This window comes from Arachis hypogaea, chromosome 16 (genome assembly GCF_003086295.3).
Source record: "Arachis hypogaea cultivar Tifrunner chromosome 16, arahy.Tifrunner.gnm2.J5K5, whole genome shotgun sequence".
NCBI lineage: Eukaryota > Viridiplantae > Streptophyta > Magnoliopsida > Fabales > Fabaceae > Arachis > Arachis hypogaea.
In genome coordinates this window covers 30,745,967-30,764,161 of record NC_092051.1, presented here as the reverse complement: position 1 = coordinate 30,764,161, position 18,195 = coordinate 30,745,967, and the positions used below count along the sequence as shown (strand labels likewise).

General features: G+C 34.9%; 1 non-coding gene across 1 annotated transcript; it reads left to right on the top strand.

Moving 5' to 3' along the window:
• The first annotated feature begins 1,072 nt into the window (after positions 1–1,072).
• LOC112760192 (small nucleolar RNA R71) lies at positions 1,073–1,180 on the top strand. Its single transcript, XR_003180644.1, has one exon. It is a non-coding gene; the product is annotated as a small nucleolar RNA R71 (small nucleolar RNA).
• The last annotated feature ends 17,015 nt before the right edge of the window (positions 1,181–18,195 follow it).

Below are 18,195 nucleotides of genomic sequence, written 5' to 3'. Positions count from 1 at the left end.
GTTCATTGGTGAGTAAGAAAGGTTCATCTTCCCAAGTCTCATTGCCAAATAATTTGGCATTCAGCTTCATGATTGCACCAAGGTACTTAACAACTTGCTCTTCAGTAACATCTTCATTTTCTTCAGAAGAAGAATACTCATCAGAGCTCATGAAGGGCAGAAAGAGGTTCAATGGAATCTCTATGGTCTCTAAATGAGCCTCAGATTCCTTTGGTTCCTCAAAGGGAAACTCCTTATTGGTCACTGAACGTCCCAGGAGGTCCTCCTCACTAGGATTCACGTCCTCCTCCTCCCTTGTAGGTTCAGCCATGATGGTCAAATCAATGGCCTTGCACTCTCTCTTTGGATTTTCTTCTGTATTGCTTGGGAGAGTACTAGGAGGAGTTTCAGTGACTCTTTTACTCAGCTGGCCCACTTGTGCCTCCAAATTTCTAATGGAGGACCTTGTTTCATTCATGAAACTCACAGTGGCCTTAGATAGATCAGAGACTATATTTGCTAAGCTAGATGGGTTCTGCTCAGAATTCTCTGTCTGTTGCTGAATGGATGATGGAAAAGGTTTGCTATTGCTAAACCTGTTTCTTCCACCATTATTAAAGCCTTGTTGAGGCTTTTGTTGATCCTTCCATGAGAAATTTGGATGATTTCTCCATGAGGGATTATAGGTGTTTCCATAGGGTTCACCCATGTAATTCACCTCTGCTATTGCAGGGTTTTCAGGATCATAAGCTTCTTCTTCAGAAGATGCCTCTTTAGTACTGTTGGATGATTCCTTCAATCCATTCAGACTCTGAGAGATCATATTGACTTGCTGAGTCAATATTTTATTCTGAGCCAATATGGCATTCAGAGTATCAATTTCAAGAACTCCCTTCCTCATAGGCATCTCATTACTCACAGGATTCCTTTCAGAAGTGTACATGAACTGGTTATTTGCAACCATGTCAATGAGTTCTTGAGCTTCTACAAGCGTTTTCTTTAGGTGAATGGATCCACCTGCAGAATGGTCCAATGACATTTTAGATAATTCAGACAGACCATCATAGAATATATCCAGGATGGTCCATTCTGAAAGCATGTCAAAAGGACACTTTTTGGTCAGTTCCTTGTATCTCTCCCAAGCTTCATAGAGGGACTCACCTTCTTTCTGTCTGAAGGTTTGAACATCCACTCTAAGCTTACTAAGCTTTTGAAGAGGAAAGAACTTGGCTAAGAAAGCCGTGACCAGCTTATCCCAAGAGTTCAGGCTATCCTTAGGTTGAGAGTCCAACCATATTCTAGCTCTGTCTCTTACAGCAAACAGGAAAAGCATAAGCCTATAGACCTTGAGATCAACCCTATTGGTCTTAACAGTATCACAGATTTCCAAGAATTCAGTTAAGAACTGAAAAGGATCTTCTGATGGAAGTCCATGAAACTTGTAGTTCTGTTGCATCAGAGAAACTAATTGTGGTTTCAGCTCAAAATTGTTTGCTCCAATGGCAGGGATTGAGATGCTTCTTCCATGTAAATTGGAATTTGGTGCAGTAAAGTCACCAAGCATCTTCCTTGCATTGTTATTATTTTCGGCCATGTCTCCTTCTTTTTTGAAAATTTCTGTCAGATTTTCTCCAGAGAGTTGTGCTTTAGCTTCCCTTAGCTTCCTCTTCAGAGTCCTTTCAGGTTCAGGATCAGCTTCAACAAGAATGTTCTTATCCTTGTTCCTGCTCATATTAAAAAGAAGAGAACAGAAAATAATAGGGATCCTCTTTGCCACAGTAGAGAGGTTCCTTTATGTGAGTAGAAGAGAAGAATAAAAGAAGGGGAAGAGAAAAACTCGAACACAGAGAGGAAGATGGTGTTCGAATTTTGGGTGGAAGAGAAGTGTTAGTAGATGAATAATTAAATAAAAGGAGATGAGAGATGAGAGAATTCGAAAATTAAATAAAATAAAATAAAAGTATTTTTGTTTTTAAATTGAATTTAAAATAAAAATTTTAAAATTTAAAAAGAAAAATAAAATTAAATCAAATTAAAATTTAAAACAAATAGTTAATTAAAAAGAAATTTTGAAAAAGAGGGAAGGGATTTTCAAAAATTAGAGAGAGAGAGAGAGAGAGAGAGAGAGAGTTAGTTAGGTAGTTTTGAAAAAGATAAGAATCAAACAAAAAGTTAAGTGGTTAATTGAAAAAGATTTGAAAATTAGTTATTAAAAAGATAAGAAGTTAGAAAAGATTTTGAAATTGATTTTGAAAAAGATGTGATTGACATTTAATTTGAAAAAAATTTGAAAAGGAAATTTAGAAAGATTTGATTTTGAAAATTAAAGTTGATTACTTGACTAACAAGAAACAAAAAAGATATGATTTTAAAATTTAAAGATTGAATCTTTCTTAATAGGCAAGTAAGAACTTGAAATTTTTGAATCAATCACATTAATTGTTAGTAAAGGTTTTGAAATTATGAAATAAAGTAAGAAAAAGATTTTTGAAAATCAATTTGAAATTTTCAAAAATCATAAAAGAAAAATGAAAAAGATTTGATTTTTGAAAAATATTTGAAAAAGATAGAATTTTTAAATTGAAAATTTGATTTGACTCATTAGAAACAACTAGATTTTAAAATTTTTTGAAAAAGTCAACTCAAATTTTCGAATTTTATGAGATGAAAAAGGGAAAGATATTTTTTTTTATTTTTGAATTTTTAATGATGAAAGAGAAAAATAATAAAAAGACTCAATGCATGAAAGTTTTGGATCAAAACAATTGATGCAAGCAAGAACACTATGAATGTCAAGATGAACACCAAGAACTTATTTTTGAAAATTTTTAAGAAAAGAAAAACATGCAAGACACCAAACTTAGAAATTTTCAAACTTTAGACACTAATAATTCAAGAATGCATAAGGAAAACAAGAAAGGACACAAAACAAGAAATTCTAAAGATCAAACAAGAAGACTTACCAAGAACAACTTGAAGATCGTGAAGAACAAGAAAGAGACTCAATGCATGAAAGTTTTTCGAAAATTTTAAAGAAATTAACAAGATGCAACTGACACCAAACTTACAATTTGACACTAGACTCAAACAAGAAACATCAAATTATTTTTGATTTTATGATTTTATAAATTTTTTTGTAATTTTTTTTGAAAATTAATTTGGAAAAAGAAAAATAAGGATTTCAAAATTTTTAATAAGAATTCCAGGAATCTTGCAATGTTAGTCTAAAGCTCCGGTCCAGGAATTAGACATGGCTTACTAGCCAGCCAAGCTTTCAGTGAAAGCTCCGATCCAAAACACTAGACATGGCCAATGGCCAGCCAAACTTCAGCATACCAATCAGGCATACAACAGCTGATATTTCATCCAACTTCATTCTATGTTGATAGGTGGAAGCCCCAGTCCAAATGAATTAGACATGGCTTTACAGCCAGCCAGGCTTCAATATGCTTCATGAAACTCTAGAATTCTTTCTTAAAAATTTTGAAGAACATAAATTAATTTTTTTTGTAATATTTTCGAAAATAAGAAATAAAAAGCTTAAAATTAAAATAAAATTACTTAATCTGAGCAACAAGATGAACCGTCAGTTGTCCAAACTTGAACAATCCCTGGCAACGGCGCCAAAAACTTGGTGCACAAAATTGCGATCATCAACAATGGCGCCAAAGACTTGGTGCTCTCAAACGTGAATAACACTTTGTCACAACTTCGCACAACTAACCAGCAAGTGCACTGGGTCGTCCAAGTAATAAACCTTACGTGAGTAAGGGTCGATCCCACGGAGATTGTCGGCTTGAAACAAGCTATGGTCACCTTGTAAATCTCAGTCAGGCAGATTCAAATGGTTATAGAGAATTGATAATTAAAACATAATTAAAATATAAACTAGGATAGAGATACTTATGTAATTCATTGGTGAGAATTTTAGATAAGCGTATAGAGATGCTTTCGTTCCTCCTGAACCTCTGCTTTCCTACTGTCTTCATCCAATCATTCCTACTCCATTCCATGGCAAGCTGTATGTTGGGCATCACCGTTGTCAATGGCTACATCCCGTCCTCTCTGTGAAAATGGTCCAATGCGCTGTCACTACATGGCTAATCATCTGTCGGTTCTCGATCATACTGGAATAGGATTTACTATCCTTTTGCGTTTGTCACTACGCCCAGCACTCGCGAGTTTGAAGCTCGTCACAGCCATCCCTTCCCAGATCCTACTCGGAATACCACAAACAAGGTTTAGACTTTCCGGATCTCGGGAATGGCCATCCATGGGTTCTAACTTATACCACGAAGACTCTAATATCTCAAACTCGGTCCCATGTATTAGATATCTAAGAGATATGCATTCTATCTCATCTTCATGTAGAACGGAAGTGGTTGTCAGGCATGCGTTCATAGGTAAGAATGGTGATGAGCGTCACATAATCATCACATTCATCATGTTCTTGGGTGCGAATGAATATCTTAGAATAGGAATAAGCTTGAATTGAATAGAAAAACAATAGTACTTTGCATTAATACTCAAGGAACAGCAGAGCTCCACACCTTAATCTATGGCATGTAGAAACTCTACCGTTGAAAATACATAAGTGATAATGAAATTCATTGGTCTCGGCCCCAGAGGGGAACCGGGGTCACTAAGACTTTGAATACAATAATAAAAAGTCCTATTTATACTAAACTAGTTACTAGGGTTTACAGAAATGAGTAAATGATGCAGAAATCCACTTCTGGGGCCCACTTGGTGTGTGCTTAGGCTGAGCATTGAGCTTTACACGTGTAGAGGCTTCTCTTGGAGTTGAACGCCAGTTTGTATCCTGTTTCTGGCGTTTAACTCCACTTTGCAACTTGTTTCTGGCGTTTAACTCCAGAATAGGGCAAGAAGCTGGAGTTGAACGCCAGTTTGCGTCGTCTAAACTCGGGCAAAGTATGGACTATTATATATTGCTGAAAACACAAACCCATGCATTTTATATGGATAAGTATGAAGGAATATTGATAAAACCACTCAAATTGAGCACAAAATGTATCACTAAATAGCGGTGCATCATTCATCCAACTCTTCTCCGTCACTCAAGTCATAAATATGAGGTTGAGAGAAATCTACCTCAACGTTGCTTTCAATGTCATCGAGGGAAGGCTCTTCTAACTCAAGAATTTCACTTGTGGATGTAGATTTATTACTAGGATGGCTTGATTCATGATCATCATCACTAAGAAAACTTGCCTCTTGATCTATCCCATCCAATTCTTCATAGGGAACATGCCTTGGAGGTTGTGCACTACCCTCCTCAACATTAATTTCAAGGTTCTTAGAGGAATACTCTACAACTCTAGATTCCCATGGAGGTTTAGCATCTCCTAAGTCTTCAACTACTTCTTCCTCTTCAACAATTGCAGCTTCCTCTAATTGTTCCAATACAAAGTCACATTCCTCACTTTCCACTGGAGTTTCTAGTCTCTCCTTCATGCTACGTTCTTCATTAGATTCTCTATATGTATCCATGGGAGTTCCTTGAGTGTCCAAACATTGGGAAGCTATTCGAGTTACTCAAATTATTCAATTAAAAGCACAGTTTCTAGAAAGTCCAATCAAAGCAATTCGTCTTGATAATGCTAGTGAATTTACTTCCCAAGCTTTTGATGCTTATTGTATGGCTAACGGAATAAGTGTTAAACATCCAGTAGCTCATGTTCACACACAAAATGGGTTAGCAGAATCATTTATTAAACGCCTCCAATTAATTGCTAGACCCTTACTTATGAGAACAAATCTCCAAACCTCAGCTTGGGGGCATGCTATTTTACATGCCGCGGCACTTATTCGTTTGAGGCCAACAAGTTACCATCAGTTCTCTCCTATGCAATTAGCTTTTGGCCAATAGCTAAATGTTTCCCATTTAAGAATATTTGAGTGTGTGATATATGTTTCCATTGCACCACCTTCTCGCACCAAAATGGGACCCCAAAGAAAATTGGGATATATGTTGGATATGATTCTCCCTCTATAGTGAGGTATCATAAGATACAAACTGGAGATGTATTTAAGACCCGATTTGCAGATTGTCATTTTGATGAATCAAAATTTCCAACATTAGGGGGAGAGAATATGCTTCTTGAAAAGGAACTTAATTGGAATACATCATCCTTGATGCAGTTAGATCCTCGATCAGGGCAATGTGAACTAGAAGTTCAAAAGATTATACATTTGCAAAGAATAGCAACTGAATTGCCTGATACATTTTTTGATACAAAGAGGATAACCAAATCTTATATACCAGCGGAAAAATATCCCAATTCGAATTGATATCCCAGTTGGACAAGTGGCCACTGAAACAAATTCATGCCAGAAGCGTGGTAGACTTGTCGGTTCCAAAGACAAAAATCTTAAAAAAATAAATGAGGTAAATACTATTCCTGTTGAAAAAGACATAGTAGAGACACCTGCAGTTGTCCAAAATTCTAATGTGGTTTTAACGTCAGAAGACGTTTAGGTACCTGAAAATTGTGAAAATGACGAGATCTCGATAAATTATGTTTTTACAGGAGAAAAATGGGACCAAAAGAAGACAATTGTCAATAAAATATTTGCATATAATGTGGCATTAAATATCATGCATGAAAGTAAGGATCTTGAACCAAGAACAGTCGAAGAATGTCGACAAATTAATGATTGGCCAAAATGGGAAGAAGCCATGAAGGCTGAGTTAGACTCACTTGCAAAAGGTAAAGTCTTTGGACCTGTAGTTCGTACACCAGAAGATGTAAAACCTGTTGGATACACATGGGTATTTTGAGAAAACAAAATGAGAAAAATGAAGTTGTATGCTACAAAGCCCGACTTGTGGCATAAGGTTTTTCACAAAGGCCCGGTATAGATTATAAAGAAACATATTCCCCTGTAGTGGATGCAATAACATTGCGTTATTTGGTCAGTTTATCCACATACCATAAACTACATATGCATTTATGGATGTGGTAACTGCCTACTTATACGGATCATTAGATCGTGATATCTATATGAAAGTCCCTGAAGGATTAAAGATATCTAAATCATCCAATGAATATTCACAGGGGTTATACTCAATCAAATTGCAAAGATCTTTATATGGTCTAAAGCAATCTGGACGAATGTGGTATAATCGTCTTACTGAGTATCTGACCAAAAACAGATTCAAGAATGATGATATCTGTCCATGTGTTTTTATGAAGAAATCTGCATCTAGATTCATTATAATTGCTATGTACGTTGATGATTTAAATATCATTAGGATTCCTAAAGAGATTCCAACAATTATAAAAACTCTAAAAGAAGAGTTTGAGATGAAAGATCTTAGAAAGATTAAATTTTGTCTCGGCCTGCAGATTGAGCATATAAAAAAAGGGATCTTTATTCATCAAACAACATACACAAAAAAGATCTTAAAGAGATTTTACATAGATATGTCACATCCATTAAGTACCCCAATGATCGTAAGGTCTTTGGATGTGGAAAAGGATCAATTCCGTCCTAAAGAAGAAAATGAAGATATCCTTAGCCCTGAAGTACCATATCTTAGTGCCATTAGAGCACTAATGTATCTTGCTAATAATACATGACCCGATATATCATTTGCTATGAATTTACTAGCAAGATATAGTTCCTCTCCAACCAGAAGACATTGGAATGGAATCAAACAAATCTTTCGATATCTTCATGGAACGGTTGATATGGTATTGTTTTATCCCTATGGATCCAAGTCACAACTAGTTGGCTATGCAAATGCAGGATACTTGTTTGATCCACACAAAGGGAGATCTCAAACAGGATATCTGTTCACATAAGGTGCTACAGCTATATCATGGAGGTCAACGAAATAGACAATTGTAGCAATATCCTCTAATCATGATGAAATACTAGCGATTCATGAAGCAAGTCGCGAGTGTTTTTGGCTCAGAAGTTTGATCCAATATATTCTGTCATCATGTGGACTGATTGATCATAAGATAGCTCCAACTGTCCTGTTTGAAGATAATACAACATGCATTGCTCAACTTAAAAGTGGATACATTAAAGGTGATAAAACAAATCATTATTTCTCCCAAATTCTTCTTCACTCATGATCTTCAAAATTAAGGGACAATTGATGTCCAACAGATCCGCTCAAGTGATAATCTGGCAGATTTATTTACAAAGTCACTCCCAAAATCCTCCTTTGAAAAATTGGTACATCAGATTAGGATACGCCGATTTCGAAATATTAAATGATGTCAATAAGAGGGGGAGACTGTACTCTTTTTTCCTTGGTCAGGTTTTTTTCCATTGGTTTTTTCTTGACAAGGATTTTAATGAGGTAGTCTCCATCATAAAGGATTTTGTACTCTTTTTCCTTCACTAAAGTTTTTTTCCATTGGGTTTTTCTTTAGTAAGATTTTAACGAGGCATAATCCTAAATGGGCATCCAATGGAGTGTGTTGTGATAAGAATGAGTATATGGATGCCATTTACTATAGGCGGCTCATGTTATCAAGGATGAGTGATGGGGGAAGAATCGTCGGTAAAGAATTCACAAAATAAGCGCGTTGTAAGTATAGATCTAAACCGACAATTAAACCTCAATCAAATTTAATTTGTTTGTCACTTAAGCAAACCCAATAAAATCAACTGAAGTATTAAACCTCGGGTCGTCTCTCAAGGAATTGCAGGGAGGTGTATCTATTATTGGTTATGAAAAAGGATCTTTTTGGGTTTTTAAATGTTGAACAAGGAATTTAAATGACACAGAAATAAACTAACAATTAAGAAAAATCCTAGCAAGGATTGATAATTAGAAGTCTTATCCCCATTATCATAGTCACTTGTGATGATAATTTCCTTTTACTCTCACTTAATTAACCTCTAACTATTGAAGGTAAGTCAAGTGAGAAAATCAATTTGAATTCACAAGTCCTAATCAAAGACTAGAGTTAGTAAAGCTCAAGCCAACTAGCAAGTTTCAATCACCAACCAACAAGAGACTTATGATGATTCAAGAGTCTCCAATCAATCAATTCGAGCTAAGAATATAAAAATCTAACTTAAAACCCTCCCAAGCATTTTATCAAACACTTGGAAGGCACAACATAAAAACATAGAAAACTGACAAGGAATATTAAATCTAAATAACCAATTGTAAACATCAATAATGACAAACGAAGAAAGGAACAATAATTATGAAATACCTCAAATTGCATTAAATAGAAAATTGAATCTAACATGAGAATTCATAAACTAAAATAGCAACATAAAGTAATCGACAAGGGAAATAAATAAACTAGAAAGCTAGAATAATTAAAAGTAGAAGAGAGACTAAATTGAAATAAGATAGAATTCAGAAATTGAAAAGGAATAAAACTAAGAATCCTCAAACCTAAAGAGATGAGAGAGCATCTCTCTCTAGAAAACTACATCTAAAATCTAAAATTATGTGAATGAAAGTTGTCCATCTGATTTTCCCACTCTACAGCCTCTAATATGTGTTTTCGGGCTTGGAACTGGGCCAAAAAGGAGCCCAGAAATCGCCCCCAGCGTTTTCTGCAGATTGCAGCACGTGACGCTTTGTCACGCGTACGTGTCGCTCGCCTTCTGCGCCAGTCACGCGTACACGTGGCCCACGCAAGCACGTCGCTGCCAGCTTTCCAAAACACCATTTTCTTACGTTCCTTCCACTTTTGCATGCTTCCTTACCGTCCTCTAAGCCATTTCTGCCCTATAAACCCTGAAAACATTCAGCAAACATATCATGGCATCGAATGGTAATAAGAGGGGATTAAAATTAGCAAATTAAAGGCCAAAGAAGCATGTTTTCAACCATATTACAGAATTAGGAAGGGAAATGTAAAACATGCAATTCATATGCATAAGTGTGAGAATAATGGATAAAATCTGCTCAATTCAATACAAAATAAGCCGTAAAATAGCGATTTATCAATTAGTGCATTAAAGAAATTTGAAGATGTAAACCGATTGTACGTATATAAATATGAGGATAACCCTCAGGCAATATACAATCAATAATAACAAACACTTCCCTCTCTCTCTTATACACAGCAATAATACTCTTCTCTTTCTATACATTGCTAATATTTCTCTTCCTCTCTTTTACGTTGCTACATATATTTTTAAATATATGAATTATCTCTATTATAATAAGTAATTATATTGGTGAATATAATATTAATACTAAAATTATCTATTTATGTTTCTTTATTTTATATCTATTTTCTCTTCCTTATTTATTTATTTTACAATAAATTTTGTGTTATAGTAATTATGAAATCAAATATTCATATATTGGAAAGGTACAGAATGTAATTCTAAACTTTATCTACCATTTCCTTCCATTCTTAAGGATTAACACTTCCTCTAGCTGCATTTTCACTTTTTTATATGTACTAGCACTACAACAGAAGCGGGAGTTAGCGGCGACAAATTTGGGGCAGTTTAAATAAGTGCCACTATCTGGTGATCTTGGGCAGTTGCTACAGTGGTTTAATTCCTCAGCCACCATATCATTTGATTTATGGCAGATTTGGAACAAACTGCCGAAATTAACATCTATCCTATTATATTAGATAAAGAGAAAAAAAACCCCAATCTTCATTTTCATTTTCTTTGTTACATCTAGCGAAAATCTTCATTCTTCTTTTTCTCTATCTCAGTCGAGAGATACCTAGGCTCCTTTTCCCCCGTTTCTCGAATGGCGTCATCACGGCTTCCTTTGTCGAAGGGAGATACGCCATAGAAGGAGGAAGAAGAGAAAGATGGAGAAGGCGACAATGGAGAGAGAAGTCGCCTCCGCCGCTTCTTGCACCTCTAGAGCTATCTCTGCCTTGAGCTGATGGATCCGCCGCTGCTGCCAAATTTGTCATTTTTACCTTGCGCTGCCGGATCTGCCGCTGCTGTAATCCCTCTTCTCTACCTTGCGCTGCCTAAGCCGTCTCTAGTCATCGTCGGCTCGTCAATGCCTCATATCCTCGCTGCTCTACTTGAGTCGTCTCTGCTGTAATCCTCACTGCTAACTGCAATCATGTCTCAGGTTAGGGTTTTTTCTCCTCCGTAATCTTAGGAAGCTAATTCTATTCTCAGATTGGGGAAATTTAGGAATGTGTTTAGGATGTATATATGTTCTTTGAGAGGGTCAACTGTATGTGCTTATTGAATATGCTTTGAGGTTCGAGGCCTAAAGATGTTCAGAAACAACTGTATGTACTGTGTATTTTTCCTTTTATTTCTATTTTCACTTTCATCATCATGATGTGAGTCTTTTCTGAGTTTCTTGTGCTGAATTTTAAGTATTTTCCCTAGCTTGTGGTTAGTACGGGCAACTGCAGAAGCTTTCAGAGTTGATGATGCTCCTGCCAATGTTTTCTTTCTTCTGATGGAAAACAAGAAGGAGATTCTTCCATTTTGCACACAGATTCTCCAGTTCCAGGCTCAGTGGTATTAATTTCTTAAATTCAAGCTAAGTGATATACATATAGTGGTCTAATTTTTTTTGGCAATTAACTTAATTGAACATAACTTGCATAAAAAATGTATTGCTTTTGTAATGCCTAATTAGAATCTCCTGAATAGATTCCCAACTGGCCACATGTGTTGTGCAATACTTAAATCCTTCAAATAAATTTGTGCCCCCCCCCCCCCCCAAAAACATCAGCAAGAGCCATTAGACCTTGCTGAAATTAATCATAATCTGTTAGAAAATACTATCTAATGTAGAAGAAGATGTGAAGAAGCTTAGTATAATCATAAAATTAATTGAAGATATCCAGGAAAAACCATGTTTATAATAAAATTATGAAAATCCATTCTTAGAATTGGTGTACTGTCACACTCAGAATCCCTTAACATTCCTGAGGCGCCACTGCACCCTTGGCTGCTAACTACACTGTGTGTACCACACTTGTATATATATTTGCTTTCTTTTCTATGATTAATGTTAAGCATATGGAAAATCCATTCTTTTCCATGTTAATGTTTTTATGCCATTTTCACTTCAGGTACTTTTCTTTTTGGTTTGTAAGTTTGGAATGAGCATAGTTTTAGATTGCTTTGCGGTTGCGGTTACATTGTGATTACTCCCATAGTTGAAAAATATATTTACAATTTCTGTGATGATGTGGTTACCTTGATTGCCACATCTATTTCAGGTCATTGTTTAAAACCATGGTTATGAGAAGTTTTGCTTTGTAGCTATTCTCAGCCCTTTGTCTCTTATATGCACTTCCCATGATTTGATGTGCATGATCGTTACTGTGTTTGGCAGGAGGCTGAGCTTAATGATAGAAAAATTGGAAAGCTATGCGAGTATGCTTCTAAGAATCCATTAAGAATTCCTAAGGTAATTATTCTTTGTCACTGCCATGTTCAATTGTATAATGTAATCATGACGAATTATGCATGGCAGTTTAGCTAGCTATTCTCTTTAGTCTTTAATAATTGTTAGTCTTGATATTTAATATGCTATTGTGGTGGAATGATATCTTAGATCATTGATCAAGTCTGAAGTTATTATTTTGGGGGTCAGAATATTGTACTTGCTTCAATCTAAGTTTCTCTGTTATATCTTTGTAGATAAATGAGAATTTGGAGCAAAGATGTTATAAGGATTTGCGTAATGAAATGTTTGGTTCAGTTAAAGTTGTCTTGTGCATATACAGGAAATTCTTATCGTTATGTAAGGAATTATTGATATGGCATTTGTTATGTACAACATGTGTATCAAATACTAAGATATGCCTGGTTGACTAATGTTAACTCTCTTTTTTCAAGGTATATCAGAATGGAGGTTTGCAAATTGGTAAGCTTGTGTCTTTCTTACTCTTTATTACATTGAGTTATACAGCATGTTTAGTTAAGCTTTTTGGAATGCCTCAAGCCATGGTTTTGTGGTTCCAGAAAACTAAATCAAACATGTTAAAATACTATTTGATTTATGCTTAAAATTAGTTGTCGTATCCATTTAGTTTTCCTTTTGTGCTTGAATTTCAGGTAGTTCTCAAGTTTTTGCACAATAAAAAAGCTTAAAAGTTTGCATTGAGGAAGTTATTAGGATAAAACACCTTGAACATGTGAGGTACTAGATACTCTGCCTCTGAATTATATGCTTTTGATATTTATGTATTTAATCAAAAAGTTCACTTTATCCACATTATGTGTAGAATTCAACTTCAACTCTTATGTATTCTTATTATGTTACAGGTTTAATAAATATTCCCTAAAACACTTGGTGAGAGAAACTTTGGTTGGGCTTTAAAAGCTTAGATCAACGTTGTGCTCATATATCAATAAATTTTTGAATATTATACAACACTTGTATGGTTGCATAAAATGCTTCATTGTTGTTATATTTCATAATTTTGTGTGTCTAAGTTTACTTCCTTTCATTTTTCTACTTACAGTCTTAAAATTATAATGCTTGTAATCTATTAGGTTTAAAGCAGCAGCACAGAAGAAAAAGAGTGTTCTGAGATATCTATTTCAACAGTTGGGTGAGGAGCTGCCAGCAGACATCGCTGCAGGGATGAATTCCGTGAAAGGATAGAGTAAAAAATAGAATCCTAGAATTGGACTTATTTTGGTTTGAAGCAAACATATTTTTAAATTTGACTATGCAATTCTTAGCAAGAGATTTGTTATGTTGATATTTTTATAAATATATTATTTTGTTTTCTAGTTAATTTTGCTGTTTTTGCCACAAGTTTAGATTCAATGGCTTTCAAATATTAAGATTTATATTATTAAAAAATCTAAAAAGGACCAAAAATTATATCTATAAAATTAAACAAAAAAATAGCATTTTTTAAAAGAAAAATCCAATTTTTTTTTCAATTTGATTTGTCATTGGCGGCGGTTTTATAACCGCCGCAAAATATGCACAAATTTGAGACTATTGAAGTAAATAGCGGTGGTTTTAAAACCGCGGTAAATATGTTGCAAATCGTGTCAGTGGAATTCAGCGGCGGTTTTCTGTTGGTGTGCCGCGAAATTTTGATTTAGTGGCGGTTATACCGGCGGTTGCTGGAAACCGCCACCAAATCCAATCTCGGCGCCCATATCCATAGCGCTTCGATTAACCGCCAGCAAACCGCCGCTAATTCATAAAAAAATCGCTGCTAATTCCCGCCTCCCTTATAGTAAGCAGATCTGAAATACAAGAGGATTATTTTAATAGATGCATGGTGTAATTTGTGCACTAATAGGACTACTCTCAGGCTATGGTCACTGTCGTGTACAATAATAACATAAGAGTCCTTCTTTCAGTACCTTTGGTTTTGATATATGGCTTATGACAAGAGTTGACCATAGTAAAATAATGCAAATTTGTAATCGTGAATATTTGATGATAGATCGCAAAGCCAAGTTTCTCTTCAGCATAATAACTAAAGAATATTTTTTGATTACTTGATCTTAATGCTTATTACGAGGCTGGTGTGGCATACATGTTCTTAGGCCCTGATATAATTTTTTGTTTTTGTGTTTATACTGCTGATTCTTATTCTTATGTTTTGACATGAAGCTCACCATCTTTGTATAGATCTCTATGAGTGTATAAGCAAAAATATATATATATATATATATATATATATATATATATATATATGCTTTAGAACTCTGTTTCCTCCAACTTACGTATGATCTTCTATAATTATAACTTTAGTTCATATTATACTTTCAGTTTGTGTATTTTTAATATTTAAATTATAATATGATGATGTTTTTGTATATTTATTTATAATTATATTTGTTATAAAAAGTTCAATTACGGTTAAATTAATTAAATTGAACTAGTGATTAGTGAATTTGTAGTTGGAATGATTTGATAATCTATTAGATTTTCAAATCCTTGATATATATTGTATTTGTACACAACATATACTGATCAATATTCTAAATTATTTTACAAGGGTATTTTAAAATTTTAGTATAAATAATCCAGTCCAATAAATTCTTACATTTCGAACCCGCCAAAAAATATGCAAAGAAATTAACATGTGGTAGTAAAGAGTCATTAATTGGTATAAATCTGCAGTCCCCTCAAAATTCCGCAGTTCCCACACCAGAATGCTATACTTGTATTCTATGGGAACTGGATCGTTCATTTGCCTTAAGATTCCTTCCTGATTTATGTCTCTTATGGCAACAATGGTACAACCGTTATAATAGATGACTTAGTACACTGATTAGGGCAGTGCTTATTCATTGACTCTTCTATAAATGGATCCTACTCAACTATAGGATAAGCTAACTAAGTCAATTTTTTTTTATTTTTGATTTTAAAATTTAAAAAATTAGGATAGTAAAAGTTTTTTTTTTATTTCATTTTGTAACATACCTATTTTTTAGTTAGTTGGTTGGAGTTGCTTTCATTCGTAATCAAGGTTCTGAAAATCGGACCGGACTGGTCGGTTCGACCGGGTTAACCGGGAATCAGTTAGTTAGCCGGTTTGGTTAATGTCTAAAACCAGTCTGCAAAAACTAATGAAAAAACCTGCCAAAGCGGTGGTAAATCGGTAAAACGAATGAATCGGCCAGTTTTTTTTGAAGTCCGGTTCTCCCCTTCAACACCAAACGACATCGTTTTGGTTTAATTAAAAAACAAAAAAAATAAAAAAATAAAACGCGCAGCCCAAATGCCCCCAATCTCCTTCTCTCACTCTCAATGTCACCAACATACCAAAATCCCTATTTCAAAGGTTCTTTGGAGAGCAGCGGAAGAATGAGCGGAGCGCTTGTCGGAGCACGGCAGCGGTGGAGGAAGGAGGCGATGGAGCTGTGGTTGATGTGCATGGCATTCCGAGCTTCTCTGCTTCTCTGCTTCTCTCTTCTCTCTTCTCTCCCACTCTTAGTCTCACTAAAATGGAAAAATGCTCCAATCTATCTCACTCTCAGTCTCAGACGCCGCCGCTCTTCTCTATCGTCTCCGTTGTCGGCCGCCTCTTTCTCGTCGCCAAAAACGCCTCTGTCTCCGAGACATCTCTCCCTGTCAGTGTCGAGCACCACTCTGTGCAAAGTGCGAATGTACCCGTGCCACCATGGGCTCTTCGCCGTCGCCCGTGAGTTCTTCAATCTTCGCAGTCCCTTAACATCTTCGTGGTCATCTTTATTTTCACAGATTTCTTCCCTTTTTCACTTCAGTTTTTAATTTGTTTCCTCTGTTGTGTTTGTTAATTTTATTTATTCTGATTTCTTAGTTGCTTTACTTGTTTATTGTTGATTTGTTTGATTCTCAATTGATGGTGCTATGATGCATTGCTTCACTATATTATTTATGTTGAAATTTTTTCTGGTTTTGAGTTGTTTATAACTTTATGCTATCATTCTGATTTTGAATTGTTTGAGTTTATGCTGATTTTTCTGATTTGGTGATTCTGCTTATTGTTCTTTCTAATTCTGAGTTGATGTGCTGTGGTGGAGTATGGAATTTTTGAAAATTTTGAGGTGAATATGCTTATTTTTCTAAATTTTGATTTGTCATTTTCATCTATTTTAATTTTTTTAGTTATAAAATTTGATGGTTGAAGTAATTTGTTAATTTTTAACTATAGTTTTAAATTTTATTAACCTAAAATTTATTAAATTTAAATATTTAAAATTATATATTAAATTTTTAATAATTTTATTATATATTTAATTAAACCGGTTGAACCCTAGTTAAACTCTAATTGAACTTTTAAACCATTGAACCAGTCACTCTAGCGGTTCATTGACCGGTCCAGTTCTCGCAACTTTGTTCTTAATTGATTATTGGTGCGAAATTTATAACCCACAAACTAGCCGGCAAGTGCACTAGGTTGTACCAAGTAGTACCTCCAGTGAATGAGGGTCGATCCCACGAGGATTGATGGATTAAGCAAAAATGATTGCATGATTTACTTAGTTAGACAAGCAGAAAATAGTGTTTGGGTCTCAATTGCATTAAACAGTAAATTTAGAAAATTAGAAAGCAAGCAGTAAACGGGTTGTGAAATATATGAGTAAAACAGTTAAGGTTTCAGAGATGTTTATTTTCCAGATTAACTTTTCTTACCAACTACTTTAATCATGCAAGATTCAATTCATGGCAAATTATATGTGACTCAACCCTAATTCGTTAGACCTTTTTAGGCTCCTCTAACCTTTATCAATCGCCAATTCCTTGGTCACTTGATTCCGATTAGAGGGTTAAGTTCAAAACTAGTTTATGTGCCACAGAAACCCTAATTACCCAAATATAAGAGGATTATATGTCACGTATCCCGTTAAGTCTAGATGATTAGTGATTTAGGAGAATTTGTTTTCAATCTGTTGTTCAGGTAAATTGCTTTTCCAAGGTTTACAAGAACTCAATTAGAATAAGGGTCATACTTCTGTTCCACCTAGATTCATAAGATGAAGAACGAAAACAAATTCTTGAAATTGAAATCAAAACATTAATTAAAATAGAAGAGTAATAGTATCAATCCATACAATAAACAGAGCTCCTAACCTTAATAGTGGATGTTTAGTTGCTCATGGCTCAGAGAGAAAACAAGGATTCTAAAAATTGTAAAGTGCGGAATGAGGTGTGAGAGATGAGAGGAGTTCGAAGGGCTTATTCTTTTCCCTTTTATATCTAATCCTAATTAATGTAAAATATATTTTCTAAAACTAAATAATATCTTTTTCTATTTTTAAATATAATAAAATTTAATCCAAAATTGATCAAGATCTTCGCATGCTGCTTGATTGAGCGCTGGGACCACTTGATGATTTAAGGCTGGCGCCTAACTTGGAAATTCCCAAGTTAGGCACCACTATGGCAGCCTTGCTTGGACGTGTTGATTGTGTCTTGGCGCCTAACTTGGGAAAAGCCAAGTTAGGTGCCACCTATGCATCTTGCTTTTGGCGTGTAAGTTCTCCTTTGGTGCCTGATGAGCGGATAATTTATACGCTTTTTGGCATTGCTTTTAGATAGTTTTTAGTATGATTTAGTTAGTTTTTAGTATATTTTTATTAGTTTTTAAGCAAAATTCACATTTCTAGATTTTACTATGAGTTTGTGTGTTTTTCTATGATTTCAGGTATTTTCTGGCTGAAATTGAGGGACCTGAGCAAAAATCTGATTCAGAGGCTGACAAAGGACTGCAGATGCTGTTGGATTCTGACCTCCCTGAACTCAAAATGGATTTTCTGGAGCTACAGGATCCAAATGGCACGCTCTCAACTACA